Source organism: Andrena cerasifolii, chromosome 7 (assembly GCF_050908995.1).
Source record: "Andrena cerasifolii isolate SP2316 chromosome 7, iyAndCera1_principal, whole genome shotgun sequence".
Lineage (NCBI taxonomy): Eukaryota > Metazoa > Arthropoda > Insecta > Hymenoptera > Andrenidae > Andrena > Andrena cerasifolii.
Genome location: NC_135124.1, coordinates 6,810,365 through 6,834,220, shown reverse-complemented (window position 1 = coordinate 6,834,220; position 23,856 = coordinate 6,810,365). Strand labels below are relative to the sequence as shown.

The 23,856-nt window shown below is 39.4% G+C and overlaps 1 protein-coding gene across 8 annotated transcripts in view; it reads left to right on the top strand.

Annotated features, from left to right (window-relative positions):
* The window catches only part of LOC143371802 (rap guanine nucleotide exchange factor 2), a 228,509-nt gene that overhangs the window by 169,784 nt on the left and 34,869 nt on the right, over positions 1 to 23,856 (top strand). The window lies entirely within an intron of this gene.

The following is a 23,856-nucleotide window of genomic DNA, read 5'->3' as shown; positions in this document are numbered from 1 at the left end:
ACGATCTTAACCCTTTAACTGCTACTCTCTGTAAGCCTAAGAAATCATTTTTATTTCGCATTTACCACCGATAAAACTGGTCCATTTAAAGGTTTACACCCCTTTTCACAATCTACTGTTTTGATGGTTTTAAAAAAACAGAGAATAAGTAGTTGGGAAATTTGAAAACGATCGACAGGGAGAGTAAGTTTGCTTCAGAAGGTCGAACCATCAAAGCTCTCCTTTCTGCTCTTTCAATTCTCCCGCCTGATTTATCGAGCATCGAGGGACGACTCTGCTCGCTAATAGAAAGAGCGCGAACGAAGCGAAGAATCGTCACAGACGAATAACGCATAATTTCTTCTTTTTTTCTGAATGGTGTTTGTCCTACATTCGCGGTGTACTTGCAAAGGCATCTCTCGTTGAAGCTGGCGTTGTTGGTACGTTCGCCAACTATTCCGGATATAGTGGTGATATCGCATAATGAAAGACAATGCTGTCCAGGCTGGAGACGTAACGCGCTAGACAGTTAATCAATAGTTCCTCTCCTGTTATGTTCGCGTCGAGTTTTCGAGTCTGCACCGCTGCGCTTCTCGATTCGCTCGCTGCTCGCCGTATCGCGATCACCGTTTGCAATTTATTCGGGCACCCAGCGATTAAAGTGAAATTGGAACCGTCGGGCTCGTGACGTGAGGCGAAGTACTAATTAATTTGATGCTGATGGAAGAGCAAATATTTCTCTGGCATTAATAATTATTTTCGCTGCGGAATATATATATTTATAATCGTTTAAACGTGGTACAGGCAGAATACACTTGTGATTTTTACTAGTACAATCAGATTTTACTAGTTCTTCTCCGCGCTGAGGATAGAAAACAGTTGGTCACGTGAAAGTTGCTTGATGTCAGAGGTTTTAATATAACTTTATCTTATATCTTTTTTTCTGCTAAAGAAATCGTATACGCTTATGATGCCCGAATGTAGCTTTCACTCTTCTCGTGGAATTCCCTTGAAACAAATTTTAAAAATCAATTCATATTTAAGCGGTACCTGCAACGCGAACTGAAGTTTAGTTTCAATTGAGTTTTATATTTTTAACCCATTAAAAATCGTCTAACAAGGAAAAATCCCTAAACCAGAAATTAAAAAATTATGAAACTTTTGAAATTCACTTAAAGGGGGCAAAATTGACCCCTAAATATTCGGCTATTTTTCGATTTTGTGTTATAACTCGTGAACGGTGAAATAATTTTTTTTTACTAAATTAAGTCCTAATTAACAGAAGTAACTTTTATTTGATTTTTTCTATCACGGTTCGCGAGTTTTAACACAAAATCGGAAACTAGCAGGATTTTCAGGGGTTAATTTCACCCCCTTAAGGGATGATGAGAGCAAAGTTGGGCAGCCAAAAAATAGCGTAATACATATCCCTAAAGTTTCATAATTTTTTGATTCTGGGATCTTCCCTTATAATTAAACATTATTCTTACACAGTTTACGTTCAGGAAATTCATTGCTTAGCATTTATTTGATAAATTTTGTTGATTATTGAGACCTGCTAAGCTTTCAATATACATGCCTCACTCATTAGGAAAGTTTAAACGCATTCGAAGTTCTCGGGATTATAAACAGCGTGTTCTCGATTACTTTATCAAAGTTGTGCTAATAAGACGGCGAGGCAGATTTATCTCTGGAATATATTTCCCCGTCATTTGTCTCGATTTAATCGAGCCCGGCGACGCTGCGAATTCGCGAAAGCTTATTCTAATTACACAGCTGCTTTGAAATTTCCTCGAACTTCCGCGAGAGCTCGAAACCGTTTCGAGGATTCGCTTCCTCGCCGCTAATTATTCGGGAACGAGCGCCAAACAAGACTCGCGACTGGTGCTGCCATCTGCGGCAGTATTTTCTGTTTTATCGACAATGCAAATCTTTGTGGATCTCGAGGATCTATATAAATCTGCTCGGATTATCTCAAAATCGCACGCCGGCTAACGTCTTTAATTTTATAATTTTTTAACAATCTTGTTGTAAATTTTTCAAATTCTACTGTTTAAAAATAGCGTTAGGTTTCTTTTTTTAAAAATTACTTCTAATTCTCGATTTAAAATCAAATCTTCTTGATTACAAATTATTCAAATTATCAACTTATTAAAAATCATTGAAGTTAGGAAACCTTTCCCTCCTGAACCCTCGAAGGGCGGAAATGTTTATTCATGGCCCATGATTTTTCTTTGCACGCATTCTTAAGCAAGCTGTCATATCGTCTACTGATATTTTCAGAAAGTTCAAAGTTCCATTTCTTTCTTGCGAACGAAAGTTCCTGCCGCATTTATAAAACGCAAAGTACAAAATGAGAAACATTACAAATCGACGCTCTTGAAACTATCACTGACATCAGAAAACCCCTGACTTCAGATGAAGACTTTCAAAGATTCTGATATCATTTGCATTTCTTGGCTCCTTTTCCTCTAAAACTTTTCCCCAAACAATCTTCCTCTCGTAACATAAGACACTGTGCTCTATCGTCCGCAGTCCATCTCTGAAAAATTCGAATCTTCCTCAGACTTACGTATAAAGTGTCCGTCTCCACAGAATCGAACGTCCAATCGAGTTTCCAAAAATTCAGAAACTTACTTGGGTAATAATTCACCACTGTGCAGTGCGGGACTCACAGAAACTCGCTATCTGCCGACGGTCCAGCAGCGATAAGACGTTCTAAAGCTACTCAACGAAAGCGTGCAAGTGGCTTCGAAGAATGATTTCTAAAAATAACAGCAAAAACCGTGGAATATTTTTGAGTATCAAAAGGCAGAGGAACATGTCGAACCGCGGAATACACTTTGCGTTACGCAATGAGCTGTCCACTGTGCCGTGCAGTCGTATAGAGGGTGTTTCCGAAATCGCGGTGCCACCAGAAGAAAAGTAACTCTTTCCGACTGGGCTTTGTTTACAAGAAAGTCAAATTTGAAAACACGTCCGAAACGCGCGGACCTGACTAAAAATCAGCAGAACTGAACAGTAAATTAGTTAAAACTGTGAAGTAAATCCTCCTCTGAAAACAGTTCGAAATTATGGAATAACTTTTTCCCATCGGAACTTTATTACCGAGAAAGTCGATTTTCAAAATCCGTTAAGTGTGCACTGGATTAAGAATTCCATTTTCAAATGGATTTTCTCAAGAATAAAACCACGTTCGAAGCAAAATTATTGTTCCAAATTTACTCCGGTATTACCCTGCTCAATTATTTATTAGCCAAGCGTATGCGCACTAAACGAGCTTCAAATTCGATTCTCCTGAAAATCGAGCCTTAGGTAAATGAAAAAATTTCATTCTTCTTCTTCGCCTCATTTTTATGCGAGGTCGTCTCTTTCTTGATCGTACTACGATTTCGGAAACACCCTGTATAGGATAGGCTACCTTCCTGTTCTTGTCTGCTTCAATCTTTTTCTAGCTTTATCTCGGTTTCTCGGTTGACAGCGCGCCATTACGCGGCACCGTTGCGTTAATTGCTGTCGTTTGTCTGTTGTTTCATCGGGATTAATTCCGTTTAACAGGCCCCGCTGTCTGTCGCGTCGTTTTCACGTTTTTTCTTCGCGTCGCACGGCCCACCGATAATAATCGGTGGAAATTTAATTACGATGTTGCGCCTATGATGTTGACTCTCATATCCACGAGACGATAAAAATTTAAAAAAAAGAGTAAAACTGCTGTGTGAATACGCGACCTGCAGCAAAATTCAATATGTATGATCCACGGTCGTCGATTTAATTCGTTTTTCAGTGGAGGAACGTGCTTCGATACTTTCGTTCGAATATAAAAAATATGTAGCAACTTTCGTAGAATTCTTCGTAATTTTGGTAGGAAGCTTTTCAATATTTTGCTTGGAATTGTTTGTGACCGTCGTTTTGTGAAGATTCTTTTTTTTTTTAATTACTATTATGGGAGAACGGTTTTTAAGCCACCTCTATGTCATCGACGACTCATTAAACGACGATAAGAAACAATATAGGTGCGAAACCCTTCGTCGGGCACTGATTAATTATCCACGATTCAGCAGATATATGAAGCATTTCGCAATAATATATCTGCTATTAAAATAAGTATTAATTCACACAAAACGTTCTTCTTGGGTCATGGATGACCCCCGTAGTACCTTTCTCACTCTGCAATTATTATTGCAATCGAAATTGGGAATTATATTCTACTTCTGCAATTGTTTCTTCCAAAAAGAAAGGTCTTCCAACGTTTAGTCAGTAATTCTTTAAATTACCATTGAACATTGTATTCGAATTATGCCAGTCTCTGTCTTCCAGAGCACATCAAAGTGCCCCTCGAGTTTCCTCCACTCTACAGTGGCAAATCATATCGAGCAGCGCATTTGCCAACTTCCTCGTGTTGGATCCTCGCCTCACAGTCTGCGTTATTAATTTCTATTTTTATGATGATACGAGTCACACCGTTGTTCGACGGTTGCACTCGCAATAAATCTTTACTTCGCCGACTGACACAGATCTTAAGCCTCGAGAATGGAAGCACAGTTGGATAGAACGAAGAGGGGTGGGGAATATTATAGTGGATTTACGGGTTTGCTCGGCGTAATTCGTCCGCTCGATATCTCTTACGATTAGATTTAGCTTCCAGTGACGGATCACGCGGAAATCCAATTCAACCTCCATTTCAGGGCTGCCTGACGAACTGTGCGATCCACAATAATCATCAGCCAGCGCGAGTCATATTCGTATCACCGCACAGTGGGGAAATTTCGCGATTTTATGGCCAAAACCAGAAAAATAAATTTTTCAATTCGACATAATAAATGCAAATGGCAATTGAAGAACTAATATGAGTATCAAATGCTACCAATTTTACTGTTAAATGTTTTAATACAAAGCTTGTATATACTCGCAAATGTTTATGTTCATGCGAGGTTAGACCGATCGCAAAGAATTAATCCAGATTTTCAAGTTGCTTCAAACACTTATATTGTGTTATCCAAAGATCTGAAAATAATTTCATGGCATGGATTCAATTCCTGGTGGTGCGTGAGATATCTTTTTGTCCTCAAAATAATTATGCTTCGGTTTTTAATACGCAATTTATACAATTTTTAAAGTAGTGTTTTAGAAATAACCTTTTCATATAAGAATCAATTTTTAATACATAAAATAGTTGTCAATCCCATAATACCCTGCAATGGTTTTCATTCCTATTTTACGTTGGACTATTTTGATTCTATAAATGCAATTATTAATTGCTAATAGTTGCTAATCTTGTAATTATATGCATTTTTTTAAACACGACCCAGTGTGTCTTGTCTAACATACGACTTAACTGTGACTGAGACTGGTTCACATGTTATACATTACAAACATTTTATTATTTTTTAAACGATTTTATTCAGCTTCGATCCTCTGTTTGATTGTTTGTATTATGTATGTTTGTTTGTCGTCAGAAGCGAAAAAAAATCTTTATCGTTCGTAATTTTTGTAAGTGCTGTTTCTCGGATAATTTAGTTTCTCATATATTAGAACGTAAAAGTGCCGAATTTTATATATTAAAAATAAGTTTTGAGGTTTTGACCACGAAAATGGATATAGTTCTTCAATTGACAGTTGTATTAAATTTGTAAAATTCAGAATTTTCATTTTTGTAGTTTTGGCCATGAGGTCGCAAAGTTTCCCCACTGTGCACCGACAGAAATGTGGAATCGCCCATTATAACGAATGAACAACATCACTCTCTGATTTCCTTTGATCGCTGCTACGAATTTTCAAACAACAGTTACCCGCACATTGCATCCCGTTTATTTTATCCCTATTTAATTACAACTCTTTCCCACTTCATCCTCTGCTTTTCTGCTCGACTCGATTCTTTAATGTTCGCGGGATATTATTGCCTAAAAGTGTCGAAACTATTCGTACGCTTCCTGATTGATAACGGAATTATTATCGACCACTTTTCCGCATCGGAATTCCCCTCTTCTGATTGATGTTAAAGTTTACTGCTTTCATGAGCCTGCGTCAATTTTTCTTCTTTATGGCACGAGTGCTGTGTGATTGATGAGTATTCGAATGGTATTGTGTAGCTGGAAAGCGACAGGTAATTAGGCAAATTTAATCACCGCGCTGTGATTAAATATCCAGGCTTGCCATCTCTATTGGTGTACGATAAATGATAGAATGATGAAGCTTTATATACGCCACTGTCATCGGTATCACTAATGCGATCATTTATTTATATGGTGCCTGCTGCAACAGTCCGAATAATTTCCAAATCATTTACAAATTTACGCAGACGCTGAAATATTTAAAATCAATCAGGAGATAATCAAACTTGCATAATAAAACTGATTCATTATTGTCGCCAAAGTCGTCAGCACCTATTCGAATATAAATTTTATACCAACCTAGCCATTACTTTCATTAAATTACTTACTAATACCAGCAATTTGTACAATTAAAATCCAATAGCAAAATACCATATCACATACATTTTTATCAAATTCGTCTGAATATCCCTCGCAAATTTTCACACAGAGATCTACAATTTCTTCAATGTCCCTCTTCGAAATAGCATTTCAGGGACGTCCATCGATGTAACTTATTCATGCTCCAAAACTCCAACTTGGAGGATACACAGCGAAGTCATCGCGAGTAGTTCACAGAACCAGCAGCAGTTCATTGAGCACGCTGTGAACGTGCATTTAAAAAATAAATTTCTAAAAACAACCCGTACGAGCGGGTAAGGGTAGCGATCGATTCGTGACGTCAGGAAGGTTCTCCCAGCTCGGCTCGCTTCAGATTTCCTCTCGTGATTCCGACGGACGTTTTCCATCGTCACGGGACGTGTTGGAAATCGCGGCATCACGGGATAGTTCAGACATCGGTAAAAGGATTTTCCTCTCTGCCTCGTCGAAGGTAGAAAAATATTGGGACGACAGTAGTCGATGGCACCGCGGGCTCGTGCGAGGCTCCAGGCGTTTCTGTGACCTGCACCAACAATTGCACCTCTGACCTTTGGCCTTCCTTTCTCTCTCATCTTTTATTCTATCATGTTTCTTGTCCTCGTCTCGTTGCCTTTCCACTGCCCTTCGTCTCGTGCAAACTGCTTCGCACCTGAGCATTGTGGGTGGAATAAAATATGATGCGCAGTAGTGGAGCACTTGTAGAGAAAATAAGAAAATTTAGAATCGAATTATGATGAATTAATAATTTATATATGATTCAGAAACTGTGGGTCGATTATAACGTATCACGCTGTGCCGTGGATTTTTTTTAAAGATCTCTCTACACTCCTGTGTTCCTAAATGCATTTGTGTTGCCTTCGGAAAGAGGTAGTAAGTGTCGTCTTTAAATTATCACTCGGTTAGAAGATACAATTTGAATCATGACCTATACGTTCTCAAACACCTGTTGGTTAGCAGGAATTAGTTTGCCAACTTTGTGCTTTTTGTAAGAATGATTCGTCGTGACTTCTTAATTATTACAATCCAACGAAAACGCTTTTAAATTCTATTAGCTCTCATGAGAATCATCAAACCATACAATTTTATTTACCACTCCATTAAAAGGCACTGTGACGTTTTCCTAAAGCGTTCGACAATAATGCCTTCTTTTTTCACAAATTACGACTGTTAAAAAGTCGAAGCAATCGTATCGTGGATTAATACCCTCACACCTTCATCACTAATAATTAATCTGAGAAGACAAATTCTGTAATCTTCTATGTCACTCACTTTGCACAGGTTTCCTTCTTCCGTCATCCACGCAGCATTAAAATAGCTGCACCGAATGTACGAAAGAATGTTCATACGAGCATATACCGTACGCTCGCGAATTATGGCGAATTAAGGGAATGCCGGTAGCAATCACGGTTTCTGTTTTTCCTCGCCGGCTGCACGTTATCCTAGGTTATTATGTGGAGTATCTCGTCTACTCGAGCTTCAAATGAAAACGAATCATTCCTCTGAATCCCCCATCTGCGAATAATAACGACGCGCGAACGCTGTTGAACCGGGCATCGCAGTGAGCAGGAACGGGATGCACCGAGGGCTTTCGCTAATCTTCCTACGCGATTTACATTTCGCGCTTTTCGGAACTCCGCTGGGGGAGCGCCGGTGAAAGAGCCAGCCCCCGCGGTTCTTTACCATTGAATGGAACGATTTCTGTTCTCTTTCGAGTGCTTTTACCTCATCTTGATCTGTGAATCGGCTGCGATGCACGCCGCGCGCATTTACGCTCGCGAGCTGAAAGACCAAATTGTTCTATTGTGCCAGGGATTTATTATATTATGCGGGGTAAATACGGCGGAGTAACGATAAATATGCTGGGGAAGTTTGGTAGATAGCTTGTGTAATGTAATATTCAACTTGGACTATTTTATACTGGAAAGTAGATAATTCAAATGGAATGTGCATAAATATGCATGGGACCACCTTCGTATACCCATAATTAGGAGGGCAAGAGGAAACATTCTGATTACTTCTTACGACATTATAAAAGGAAATGTATTATTCTCTTTGAGAAAAGTCAAGTGGGCTTTATTTATTGAAGGAACGTCGAAGATGATATATTAGAATTTTTGTTAAATAATTTTACTCTGCCTGCTGCAATTTTCTAGGTATTAAGAAATTCCTTCTTTGTTTATGTAATTGCTTTTTAAGCAATTGATTTGGCTAATAAGGAATTGCTTAGTTTTTACTCATCAGTCCCCATGTGTATTAGAATTCGAAAATCGATTGTCATCCTAGTTTCCCTCTATCCCCATTTCCCATTTTCTAGTTGTCCACGGTATTTACACACACCCCCGTTCATGGTCTATGTAACAAACTGGCTATTGTAAATTACCTCGCCGCGGAATTCGGTTATAGTTCCGAAACTGTCGGTCGACCGTGGAGAATTCGTGCACGAATAAATCCATGTAAATTGCTCTCCCCCTCCGCACAATGAAGATCCGCTTATAATTATTCCTCATTATTATCGTGACGTCAAAAGCACTTTGTTTCTGAAGTGTTTAGAACAGGCTGTTGATTTAATTTCGACGTTCCGCCTGAAGAAGTTCCTCGGATGCAGGTGAAAAGGAGTTTTTATTAATCATGCACAGGTGGGGGTTTATTGGCGGTGTCAATAGATTTTTAATTAATATCGGTACTGGATAGTGATGCGCGATATTGGTCCCAACTATCGATAATGCTTATATTTCTTTACCTCTAATTTACCAATTAGAAAATGAGCTACATATATTCGACAGAATATCATTTTGGATTAAAAAGAATTTTCTAAGATTAACATTTTTATATAATATTAAGAAATTATTCTGTTTACATTAAGATTCAAAGTTAAGGTTAAAATGAGGGCGAGTAATTTATTCTTCAGATCATATTTATGAAAGAAACTAGAATTCATATTTTAATAAGAAACATCATGGGCATCATTCAATATAAGAGTATGAAAAATAAACACTGAATTTTACAGACCGAAAATTATTAGCTTCAATTAGCTTAAACGAAAGAGGGTGCAGTAAAAATTATCAATATTTTGACCAAATTAGTGTTTGAAATATGGATAAAAAATATAACAAATACATATCGATATATACAGTTATTGATAAATATCGCGCATCACTAGTTCTGGATGACGATATTGTCTCTTCAAAAATAGAAGCTTTAGAAAATTCTATATCACTCATATTTTGGGGGGGAGTGGGAATTTGTTGGTTTTGTATAGGGTAATTGGCTAAAAACTGTCATTTGAATGGAATTCATATTATTCATATTATCTGTGTGGAATTGAAGGAGGAAACTTCTGAGGCAGCAGCTTGAAGTTGTTTCTTGGATTTGTGGAATATCTAAATAGTTATCTTATTGTGGGGAAGTTCCTTAAATTTTGTAAATGGTTATGCAATTTTGTAGTAGGTACATTCTTATTGCCACCGATGAAAGATTATATTCAATGACATATTACAGGGTAGCATACAAAACTATTTGAATCGAGTTCATAGAATTACAGTTCGAATAAAGTTTGAATAAAAAGTTCGAGAATACATAAAATACACAAAAAAAATGAAATTCTTTTACCTATGAAAATTGCTTGAACAGAATACGTTTTATTGAACAGATTTCTAATTAGAATCAAGGATCAAGAATTCAATTTCCTCGTCCTATTTATAATTTCTCATAATATCGTCGATTATTTAATTCCCTTTAGATTCATATCAGGATTTTGCAAACAACGATATCGCTTAATTAACTGTTTCGATGCAAGCTTTATCAATCTACCATGAGTCACGAGACGTTTCCCCGTATCAGAAAAGTACGTGTGACACATTTATTTGTTACGCGAACAATAACACGATATACATATTAAGTCGAGCACATCCTCTGGACACTTAATACGTTGCACCGCATCAGCAGTTGATTCATATTGAAACTGTTGCAATTTAAGTCATCCGTTCTTTGTCGACGAAACCCACTGACTCACTCAGCGAGCAATGTGTATCCACGAGTCGAAGAAAACACGGGATTCTCGAGAAGTCTTCGATCTGCTTATTTAGTTTCTGGCATCTGGCATTGAACGACAGTGCAGTAAATAAAAAGGAATGGACCAGCTCACCAATTACACGGAAGCGAACGGCAAACGCTGTGATTAATTAGACTTGTTTATCAGCAAACTGCAGGTCAATGAAAAATTCAAAGTGGGGAATATCAAAGCAAAGCAGAGAGCGATTTTTTTTATTTAAACTACAAATTTTAAGCAACTTGATTGCATAATTTTATAGGGCATAAGAAACCATTAAATTATCATTCTAATAATTTGTTTATACCTGCTATACTTTTCAAGATTCACAGGAAAATAGGAAAACACAGTAATATTTAAGGGATGTTTCCATCCAGACGAAACAAAAACTAGCAGCAAAAGAATTTTCTAAAATTTTCATCGAGGTCCCCTACAAGCTGCAAAGTTTCCAGAAAATCGGAATTTGTGGTTACCAAAGTTCCGTCATCAGTATTAAAATAATAGAAACACAGATGCTGTCAGGACATATTAAAAATCTTGATGTATTTCGTAAAAGCATTTTGCAGTGCACGAGACTTGTTTTAAAAGAAGGAAAATCGTGTCCCTGATTGAGTTTCTTTTTCTTCATAGTTGCTCTGGTAATGAAGCATCTAGAAACGGACGCGAAGACTTTTTAAATCACCTGATACCTACACGCCGCACTCGCAAATGAGTGGCTTCGCGATCATTGATCGAAACCTTGCACTCTGCTCTCGCCTCTTAAGGATCCTTTCTTGGCTTTCCGTCGTCGTTGATCTCTCGATCGCCAGCGTCAGCGTGCTGCGCTAATAAGGCGAGAAACCCGAGACGAATTTAAGCAGATTGTTGTGCAGGATGCGGGCGTTAATTGCGTAACGGGCGTGCTCGCTTCATCCTTCGATACGAGCCGTCCGCGACGACAGATGCATTTTTCAAGAAGCTTATCGACGCTGATGCATCGCCGTCGGGCGCCTCGCTGTAGCGTCACCGTCTGGCTCGAATCCCTTGGAATTATTCAAATTATGCATATGTATCGCAAAATATGTTAGAAGTTTAATGCAAGTCCTTCAGCAATTTAATTGATTCCCCCACCAAACATGATGTCGCGTATTTTAGTTTCTTGTTCTATTTTATTTATCTTCTTAGTGCTTTCATGGCTGCGTTGTAGTAGCAGGTGTTTCAAGGAATTATTACTTTTGTCAGAAAGTGGAGGATTGTCTTCTGATATAAGAGAAGGAAAATGTTTACTTGTTATCTTGTTTGGCTCTTGTTCCTGAGTGCAGCTTCGACACTTCGGTTTTACTTTCCTTGAACCAAGATTCTACAGGTCTCGTAAGGATAGGGTTACATATCCTTTTTTTTACTGAAATGCAGTGTCTTCCTATCACCTAAAAATGTGCTTCTTTTTTTTTATTTATCCATAACTCAAGCGATCCTCGGCTTCACCTGGCAAAATTCCATCAGTATTTATCAGATCCCAAAATGAAAAAGGAGGACAATACGGTCTGAAATCGTTGGAAAAGGAAGACGTTGTAAAGTAAAACTAATTTTTAGATATTAACTTTCACTGTGTGAGAAAACATTAGAATAATCTTGTAGCTACTACGTATTCAGGCTCTAAATAGATCTGGTTAGGTGTTAAATACTGGTTTAATACAATTTAAATTGTATGACTTGTATAGATTTTTATAATTATATCTTAAGATAATATTCAGCGATTTTCGGGAATTTATGCGACGAAAATAATTATAGTACCTAATGAAATCAAACTTTTTTCTATTTACTAAACTACATTTTTACAGTAAATAAAAGAATATAAGTAATATAATTATTGCTTTTAAAATGCTTTTGAAAGCAGTCTTGATGACATTTTTAGCAATTCATGCCTCGCTCGTGAAGGCAATTTCAGCTGTTAGAGTTATCTGATCCCAGAAATCCAAACAGATTCTTGATCAGTATGCCTGTCGCTAACCCTCGGAGTATAATTAGTGATTTATCTTAAAAATTAGCAAAATGGCGGGCAAAATGCAAAAAAAATGTTTTTCGGCTTTTTTCTTCTGCTATTTTCGATTTTAAAAGTAGGTTAGATTCAATGAAAATACTTGGTTGTAGTCCCTGCGAGAGTCATAGGTGTGCAGAATAAGCAGCAAAATTTATAAAGCAATCGGTTCGATAGATTTTGAGATTTCATCTTCACGATGTGAAAAAAATGACGTTTCGAGAAAAACACTTTTAAAGTTTTCATCTATAGAGACCGAGCCTCTGCGCTCCCTACAAAATGCCTCTGTAGATGATAAAATAATCTGAATTTTCCATTCAAATTTAACAGCACATTCTTGAGGATATGTACTTTCGAAAAATGTTTAAAAAAAATCGATTTATTCAACCCGTCTAACCGGAATGATCCCTTAAGATATGAAGAACTTTTATCAAAAATACTTTATATCTACTACCTATTTAGGGCTTGAATATATATAGTAGTTACAAGATTATTCTAACGTTTTCTTACATAATAAAAGTTGATATCTAAAATTTGGTTTCATTCTACAATGTCCCCCTTTAAAAACGATTTCAGACTAGATTGTTACTTTCCATTTTTGGATTTGGTAACCCCACATTAAGTATCATAAATTAGAATTGTATCATAAATTAGAATTTCCTTCCACACTTTGCCTCCCCAAAGAAAACATCATTACTATTATCATTAAGAAAGGAAGCCCAGCTTTAATAATTCCTAATTATTCAAAGTCCACCATATTTAACTTTGAGCAAAGTAACTTTATAATCCCCCATACACTAATCATGCCTCTCCCTGCAATTCAATTATTAAGACGTGCTGAAACAAAGAGATCTCCCACAAAGGGTCCAAGAAGAAGAAACGGAGTTTCTCCTTCTGCCGAGATGAAAAAAAAACTGAATGGAGATTACTCCATTAAGAAGTCCACTTGGCCTTAATTACTAGCATATGGGGATTCGCGTTGACGAAAAACGGCACCGTTCATTCTCGAGCCGTGAATGGCGAGGTCTCGTGCTGCAGGAGGATGTTGAACGCGCGTTTACGGGACAGGCCAAGTGTGCAACGCCACATCCGTCATGCGTAAGCATTTACGGGTAAGAATCCACTACGAGGATCTTTCCCGTGGCAGGAAGCTCGTATAAAATCGACTGCATGAGTCGGCCGACCGCAAGACTCGGTGAGGCTTTCTCTGGAATTCGATTTTATCTGTCGATGCGCTCGAATCCCTCGCCCTGAAATACAACTCCATTCACGGTGGCCTCGTGTCATGTAGACGGCTGCAGATCGTTTACTCACCGTGTCGATAAAGCTGGCACATTCACGCTGCCAAATATTAAGCCGGCTCCACAGTTTTTACCGCGCCGCGCTCTGTTACCGAGTTACTTCATTTAGTGGTAACGAGGTTCGGCGCAGCACCTGTTTTTGAATCTGTTTGAATCCGTTTACTGTTGCCCGCACCCAACTGTCTGTAGACTGTAAAAGTGGAAACGTGGATTTGAGATTTTAATTAACTTAACTGGGTTGTCAGAAGGCCGAAAAGTGGCGAACGTTTGTGAATTTTTTTTGAAACAGTGGAAGCATATATTTTTACAGAACTTCTTGCATTTAAAATAGCAACATTTGAAGAACGTTTGGTAATTTTTTTGTAGAAAAATATTTACGTTTGTAATAAAATTGCAAGCAAGAAGCCTTTTTAAATAGTTGTTTTGGGATGAACACTGTCACACATTCGGAACCAGATTATCTAAAATCAAAAAACAAAAAAGGTTTCGTTAGTGTATTAATGTATCCTCTGATTCACGGAGGGAATTTCCGAAATATTGATTTAAAGCAAAATGGCAGCTATTTAAATTTGAAGTCCTGATTTTTAAATCAAATTTTTCCCCGCAAAAATCAGGACTTCAACGACTTCGTCGCCTCATCATTTGCACTGTTTAAATCTGGCGGCGACTTAAAAAAATCGAGAGTCGTAGACTAACCGAGGGAAAAAATTATTATTCACTTTTCAGTGGAGTTTTATTATTTTGAAGTTGGTTTTAACTTTTTAAAATTTGTATTTACCTGAAAGTTATTTTATACATATATAAACACAACATGCTGAAGAGATATGTGCGTACGTACATAAAATAATAATAATTAGACAATATCTCAATAATTTGACAACAGTCTTTATTAACCAGAACTGTCAAAATATTGTCGCTAATATTGATACAGTACAGAAGGGAACCACCGGGACATCTCGCCCTCTTTCGAACAAAAAAAAGATCATCAAAATCGGTCCATACGCTGAGGAGTAATGCAGGGACAAACATATAAAAAAAACTCGGGTCGAATTTATAACCTCCCCTTTTTGAAGTCGCTTAAAAATCGGAATCGCCCACTTCCCCAGGAATGACAAAGTAAAGAAGGAGACGCTCGTACCAAACCGCTGGCAGTGTGTATTCTACGGTTCAGAAACGAAACTATTTGCTCCTCGTACTTGCGTTAACGCGCACCATTTAAAAAGTGACGGACAGCATTCTTTGTCAGTGGCAGGCGAGCAAATCGTCGAAAGTAAAAGGATCCGCGGAGAACACCGGATCTCTGTTCGCTGTCACGCATCGATTATGCGTGCCGCACTCGGTTGATTTAACGTGCCTCGGTTGCACAAAGGGACCTGCTCCCTCTAAACGTAAATACGGTTTATATTTCCTTATGGTTAATGGCCTCTGCGAGAGTGACAAGACTGTCCCTCAGGTTTTGCACGCGAAGGCACGTGCGAGAGAGCAGAGAGCGGCTCCTGGCGGAATGGAAAGAGGGGAAAAGAAAGTTAAAGAGTCGGTGGGCACACGGTCTTAAAATAAATCGCCGCCCAGACAAAAATGTCGTAGGTCTATACGGGTCCCACGGCGACGGTATTCCACGTATCTTTTCCACGTCTTTTCTTTTTTAAATCGGCAATACGTAACATTTCCCGCGCCGATCGCGCGCGACGCCGCTCGCACACGTACGTGTCCGTGAATTCCCTGCTATCGCTCCGCCGCCTTCGGCCACTGCGATTTTCATACGCAGAATTATGAATGAAGTCGCAGCCAATGGGGAGAGGGAGAGAAGAAACAATCGCGTTTCAGAACGGAACAAACATTTTTTCCGCGCGGTGATAACGTTTACACTTGTTGAACAGATACGTGCGCGCTTCCGCGGTGCCTGTCTCTTCTCCGTTATTTACATATTCATCGAGATGTTATCGTTTCGAAGAACTAGCCATTGCCAAGTGAGGAGATAGCCAGTTGTAGGTATTTCCACAGATTTGCTAGTAACGAAGGAAAAAGTTCAGGCAAGGTGACAGAGGAAAGTCTTCTTTGATCCTTGGGCCCTCCTTAAATTACGTAAGGGTAATTTTGACGAATTCTTACCCCCTCCATCCCTCAGTATAAGAATTCGTGAGATTTGATATTCCAACCCCCTCCTTAAGTAATATTTTTTTCCAGCTTAATTTTTTTAGTTATTAAAATTCTTTTAAAGGTTTATATAATTCATTTAACTCGGTTTCGGGAAACTTAAACTAAATCTACTTTTCTTGAAGATTAATGATCGAATTTGTATTTATTTAAAATTAGGTTAAACAATATTACGTAAGACGCTACCTGACCCCCCTCCCCTGTAAGAAAACGTAAGAAATTCTCGACCCACCCCAAAAAAGAAGCCTTACGTAATTTAAGGATGACTCCTAAAGTTAGAGATTTTTTACAACAAGATATTACCATTCTGATTATAAGAAATTGTTCTTAGACGTGCTATCCCTTCTTCCACTATTCAACTTCTCTCACTCATTCTCGAAGAAATGAACGTTGTACTTGTGTACCTACTTGCGCTTAAAAGTTGTAAGTATTCCTTATGTCGTGTTCTGTGGAGCAGTTGATTCCCAATTATAGACATCCTTTATATCACCGTGAAAATTCCATTGTACCTAGCACTTGCTTTTTTCCTATTTTCAAACGCACCAGGGACATTACACGCGTTCCATTTCCCGCGCCTCGCTTCTCCTTCAACTTCAAACGGAAATCTGCCATTTAAATTACAAAGCAATTAAATTTAAATGCTCATTTAATTGACAGCGCGTATCGGCGATATTTGTCGTAACGATAGAGCTAATTATCTCTAATTAACGATTCAGATCAACGTCACCCTCTGACCCGGTTTACTTCCGTCGGATCAGAGCGCCCCCCGAGGGTGTCCTATTTCCTCTTCTTTTTGAAGCCACGTTCCAAGACGATTAACTTCCGGCGCACGGCTAGACCATTCGGATTCAAGGCCCCGGCACGTCCCCCGGTTCCTTTCTCCATTCGTCGTAGCTGCTCGCGGCAGCACGCAGGCACCGACACCCGCCAGCAGCAGCTCTTCCGAACCGTGCCGCGACATCGCGCCATTTATACACTCGGCGCGCTCTTTGAACTCGCGCGGCTCGCGGAAAGTCAGCCTGTTGTGTTTCGCTCGCTGGAATCCAATTAAAATGGCACGGGGACTGCGACGCGGACCGTTGAATAACGCGATACGATCGAGTTACGTGTACGCGCGCATTCATTGAGACACTTTCGCGCATTTGCCGCGAGGTTCCCCCGCCGTTACGTGGCTTCTGGCGATCGCGGAACAGAGATTCGAATTGTTCCAGTGGGAATTATTAGGCTTCGTGTCAGTTCCAGTTTCTTGGCATTCGCGTGTCCATTTTTGTCGATACGGTTTACCACCAAGGCTTGAGGGTTGTTTCATGGGTGGGTTGTTCCGTGGAACAGGTCCTCGAGACCCGATCCCGGGGTACCTGAGCTAGCTTATGCGCGCTATGACCTGGCAGAAGGATCAACTGGATGCGTTCTGTGAATGCGACAGACTCACTTAAGCTTAAGGGGTTACGCCACCCTGAGGCGCTCGAAACGAATTTTTTTTACTGATACTATGAGGTTGAAAATTATTTCTTTTCTTCTTATATGTAGAGCATGTATTAGTGCATATATTGTATAAATACTGTAGAAAAATATTAAAAAATGGCCGAGTTATTTGTTGTCCCGCGAAGCTCGTCCGTCGTTACACGCGTGAGTGATGTACCAAATTATAACGCCCAGATTCATCTGAAATAAAAAACATGATGATCTTAGTGTTCCTTAATAAAATACCTACGATGTAGCATATGGATCTGAGAAAAAAAAATTATTGTACAAATGACAGCAAGGTAAAGAAAATTATTCTTTTTTCACAAGACAAAACAAACTTAAAACATTTATTATATACGAATGGGTTATCGCATCAAAAAAATGATGTGCTACATTGTAGATAATAGTATTAAGAATATATGTACCAAGTTCGAAATCAATCGGATAAATAGTTTTGGAGATATTTGGTACAGCGCTCACGCGGAGGAGCTTCGCGGGATAGCAAAAATAACTCGGCTATTGTTTAATATTTTTGTATAGTATTTATACAATATGTGCACTAATACATGCTCTACACATAAGAAGTAAAGAAATAATTTTCAACCTCATAGTAGCTGCAAGAAAAAATCGTCTAGCTTCCAGGGTGGCGTGACCCGTTAAGGGGGTATACCCGTTTCAACCCTCGGAAAATGTGTACATTTTGTGGATTTTTTTACAAGTCAACGGCTTGATGAAGATTTCCCGTTTTTTTACTATCTTTACATAGTATTATGAACTACTTAAAAAAAAAGTTTCAGTTAAAAAACTACTGTTTTTTGGAAGTTATGCATACATATCCGAAAGTCTCTCGATTTTAGGCGGCTAAACGGTGGGCCTGAAAACAGCTGTATGTCGTGTCAGAAAGCAAAAACAATAAAATCTTCTTATAAAGTATGTCAATAGCTATCGTCCAACGGGGCCGATTTTGAAAATTTTGAAAAATAAAGAAATGGTGAGAGGTCAAAGGTAAAGTTACATTTTTCTAAGAGAAAGGGCCACCTTTTTTCTTTATAAATAATAAACGGGGAATTGGAATAATAAAAAGCCCTCGTTGGACGATGTCGAATCTTATCCTGCATGCAAAATGGGAAGTGAATTGGTTGAACCGTGATACACTTCATAGAAATTTATTTCACTGATTCTCACAAACAGTAATTTTACTGAGAAGAACCCAAAGAACTTACCTGCTTTATATTTTTTTGTGGAGCGTCGACATGGTGACGGCTTGTTAAATGGCTTGTGGCTAACAATTAGCCGCAGGTACGAATTAAGCAAGTTTACCCTATTCTTTAATCTTCCAGAATATAATAGACATTGAATCGTTATTCCAACTTAAAATTTTTCAAGACGATATCTTGGAGTATTTAACATGAATCTTCTATAAACTTTCCACGTATAAAAATTACGAAATTATTATCACGATCACTTTATAAGTCCCATTTCTGAACTAATACTAAGGTGGTAAGTAAGTACCCGAGTAAAGGAACGTTAATTTGAGTCTACAATCGGACCAGCTTCATTGTAATCAAGTAACAGTATTTAGCGATCGTTGAGAGAAGGAAAAACGATTTCTCTGCCGCGTGTAACGCGCCTATCGCTCTCAGTTTCGAAATCTGCACAAGAAAGTTCCTCCACGACCTGACGAAGAGGTATTCAGTTTTCTACGAACGTTATCTGAACGCTTGGAATTCCGTGAGGAATAGTTATGTCAGCGATGGGAAGATTAATTAAGGGAATGACCCAAGTTGTTAATGCGTTCAGCGCGGGACCGTACACCACAAGATTCCGGATATTTCTCAACTTAGCCAGCGGAAGCACCGGAACTAGCGGTTCGGAAGTCGCGTGCTTCCACACAGAGAACGATGAGTTCTGTTCTTCCTCATAAATGACTCATACGTCATAGCTTATCAAAAATCTACTTGGCATCGTACGTAATACACCAAGAAGCGACAAGAAGCAAACTGACTGGTGCGAGGGATATAATCTCTCTTTGAAAAATTTAGAGCAGGGTAATACAGAATAAAATTCGTCAAGAAAAACTTCGAATTGTTCACAGGCAATTTAAAATTCACATTACCCCGTCCCACCATCGGAGCAAGAACAAAATCTCAGCCGACCGTTCCTCGAGCCTTTAATTAACTCTTTTACGATTACGAGCGACAAGAAACTGCTTGCGCTTCGTCGTCGTAACAAACCCTTTCACTTGGAGCAGCGTGCCGATTTAATTTTCACTCGAAACGTTCGCAGGAGGTTCGTGACATTAAAAAGGGCTTTTCACGCGCGCCTTCTACCGATCGTTTTCCCCATCAAATTAATCCACAGTGACTATTAACACCGCACTGGTGTGTCAAATAAAAATCGAAGCTTAACAACCCCCTGTTGCCTGTCTTTGGTTTTCAATTCAAGTTGTTGCAAATTTTTCTCATAATTCCCAACATTCCGTTACTCCGAAGGCTTGGCCACTGTCAAAGCCAACGTTTAACAGTCCATTATAGTCTGCAGAGCCTTAAAGCGGTATTTTTTCGACGCATCCTCAGCGCGAGTGCCCCCCTCGAAGTTCCAGCGAGCTCCGGGCGCAGCGAGGCGGAAACATCGGATGGAAATATCAGAGTTTCCCCAGGAAAATTAGTCGCACGGTGTCGCGGGGTCAACGATGTGACGCGGAACGCGAGGTTTCGCAACGGCGTTAACAATAAAAATGGCGCGTTTAACATGCCGCCGTGGCAACGGGAACGCCGTTGGAGCGTACGCTCTCGACCCAGATCTTTTTCCTCGGTGCACGACTCTCTCGTCGATGCACCTGCAGCTCGCAGTCGGACAGAACCCCTGCCCACACTGCAGCGGCGCGTTGACGGGACGGCCAATACTATCGCAACACGCTCCACTGATTACAGGCTACGCTTTGCCTGGCGCACAATACACATTAAGGATTGCTCGTGCATTGCGTCCTATCCCGGGGCCCATCGTTCGCTGTCGAACAGAATGGCGAGCGGGTTAAGCTGTGCCCACAATCGTGGAACGACCGATAGAGGGACAGTGTTTGGGAGTTGTGCGAATGATATCTTGCAGGATATTGGAATTTCTTGAATTTGATGGGCATGCGTCGATTATTGTTCATGATCAATCGAGGATCGGTAATGTTGCTTAGCCCTTGAACCCTCGGTGCATCAGTAGCGCATGAGGGCTCTTGTGAAAGGAAATCGACGCTTGGATGAAGCTTTTTTTATTAATCGAATTTGGCTTGAAATATGGGAACTCATGAATATTATTATTATTATTATTATTATTATTATTATTATTATTATTATTACGTTTTTATTACTTACTACTAAGTACCCCCGCGCTTCGCTTCGGGCCTAAGAGATATCAAGGACTTCCATGAAAACACATTTCACTCCTTTTCACCACCCCCTTAGGGATTAAATAGGGCAAAATCATGGAATTGGTATTTAGGCATTTATGTGGGTAAACTTTCAAAGTAAATACCAAGTTGATATCTAATCGGACTTAGGAGATTTTGAGCAATCCGTGAAAATACGTTTTACCAGTTTTCACCGCCTTAGGGGTTGCTTAGGGAAAAATCCTGAAATTGGTTTTTACGCATCTGTGTGGGTAATCTTGGTGAGTAAGAACCAAGTTGATATCTAATCGGGTCTAAGAGATATTAGGCGCCCGAGAAAAATACATTTTACCCCTTTTCAAAAATCCTTCCTTAGTGGGTGCCTACGTCCTGAAAACAATGTACCTTCCAAATTTCACGTTCCTAGGTTAAGGGGGAAGCCTGGTTTAGGACGCTGAAAACGCGAGATAAATTCATGTCAATTAAGAAAAACTTCGGCTTTTTTATATCGGCAAAAAATTGGATCCGCTCGGATGTACACAATTTGACAACTCTATTGAATAAATTATTATTGAATAAAAAAATAAAATTTTCTTGTTCGAATATACATTAAAACACCCTTAAAGTTTTGGAAAGATTCTTTTTATATTTGTTGAGAAAATAATTCTTAAAAAATCACCGTGATTTCAGCGTCCTAAACCAGGTTCCCCTTAAACGGTTTGATCTGGGCGTTGATGAGTCAGTCAGGATTTCTTCTTTTATATATACAGATAGATTGAATGATGTAATCCATATAGAAGAGTGATAGTAATAATTACAGTAAATGCGAGGCTGCAGTAGATCCTGTTAATAACCCTAACTCGCTTGATAATTGTTAAGTTTTACCTGTTTTTATCAAATCATATGTTAGCAATAATCAAACTCCACGCCTGCAGGAAAGGGTTAGTCATCACCGCAACCTACCACCTCAAATCTACAAATAATAGTTTTCCTTATTATTTGCACGCATTCTTCGCGTGTGATTCAAACAAATCTACGTCAATTCGTTCCACGTGAGAAGACCTCCTCAAAATACGTATCAGCCCCCGGGCCACTCCACACTGCACGATTTACCGCAAATGGAACGTCGCTGTTCCGACTTTCGAATTCCCTGGAATCGAATTCGACGCCCCGACGACGAACTTTTCCCTCCGCCCCTCGGGAGGGGTGTTTGCCAGCCACGAAAGGGATGGTATTTTAAGTCGTTCCCGATCTTATTCCGGTTGACACTTGGCTGCGTGTGTACATACACGAGGAGATAGAAGCGTCTCCCGGCTGCTCGGTCCACGGAGGAGAAGAGTGCACGGCGCGCGCGACACGGGAAAGAAGAGAAAAAGGAAGAAAAATTAACATCCGCGGAGAAGATAGCGGGCTTATCGTCCGTACGCCGGACAAGCGGCACCAGTCGCGTTTCGTCTCTCGATCGGCTTAGGCGGAATCGTGCCCGGGATCCGGTCAAGTCTCGCCGTTAATTTTCCATCGATCCGTCATTGGAAACGTGCTCGAACTTCGCTCGAAACCGACCCAACGAAGCGAGTTTAAAGTTTGCCCGCGAATAAGTGGACCGTGCCGGGCTCTCGTCGAATGCAAACCGTTGGATAGCCTGCACCCTTGCGACTGGATATTCTGTTGATCTTACAACTAGTAGATACCATTGTGAGCGAGTTGATAGTCGGACAGAATAGAGGTAGAAAAGGAGAGCTGCACCAGTTCCTTGGAATTTAGAAGAGGCGCTTTTTTTCGAACTCTTTGGGACTTTTCGGTGGGATCGCAGAATGCCCGTGCCCTGAGCCGCCTTTTATGGGGACACGTAGTTTCTAAGAATATTGAAAATCGTGGAGGAACATTCTGCGTTGATGGAATGAGATTGGCTGGCGGTGGTTTTCGACTTTTAGATACCGTAACTTCAGTCTCTGGAAACTTGAGAGACGTTCTTTTTTCTCTTTTGGTGTTCATCTCTTATCTCTGTGTTATCTGTTTAATCAGTTGCAGTTATTTAAGCGACAGTTGTATTGATATCTGTAGCGGTCTAGACGTGAGGGCTCAGAGGAGTTGGGACCGTAGATCGGGCCCTTTTCGAGGCTCACGAATTAAAGTTTTAACACAGTCGCACTTAGCGTTCAGGTGAGGGATTATATGCCAAACGACAGCAGCTTGGAATAAATTAAGGTGAATGTACTGATTTCTGCTCATGTCCCCATTTCTGATCATTTTGTATTTTTCTTATTATTATATGCGTTACGTTTGTACTATAGTTGCAGCAAAATAACTCTAAATTATTTCAACATTTACGCGAGTGTTGAACAATCTTGAAATATCTTTCTTAAATAGTTTTTGAATTGCCTGATTTATTATTAAAGAATTAATCAATTACTCTGCAAATTTTCATCACGAACAAATTTTTTACACCTTCTTTATGACGAGTTATCACTTAAATGAGCAGAAATTGGGACATTCACCTTATCGTACCGAGGCTGTCTGAAAAATGCTGCTGACTAACTTATATACCTATAGCTTACGGTCTAAGGTTTTACTTAAGAGTAAGCGACAACGGTTGAGAAATGTTTTCGTCTGACAAATGCGCAGATGACTAACGTAGGCGAAAGTTGTCGGAAATTTGGAAAACAGGATGACTTAGAATTCAGAATTAGAATTCAAATAGAAGTGGTCGAGATTGGTACTACTGTAGGTTGCCAGCTGTTTATTTTCAATTGTTCAACGTTCCCTTGAACTTGAAGTCGTTTAGATTATAGGTACCAAATACAAAAAACAGTTCATAGATTTGAAGAGTTCACAGTTCGTAGATTTTACTCGAAACTAATTAGTGATAATTGTGTTGTTTTCTAATTATTCTTCAAATATATATTTAAGTGGACGGTTGAGAACAGGCTCCATTGTTAAATCGTAAATGAAAAATCTCCGATTGCATTCCTTTATCGAGTATTCTCTATATTGACTCCTACAAATTTTACTGTTATACAGGGCGATTCGTAATTAAA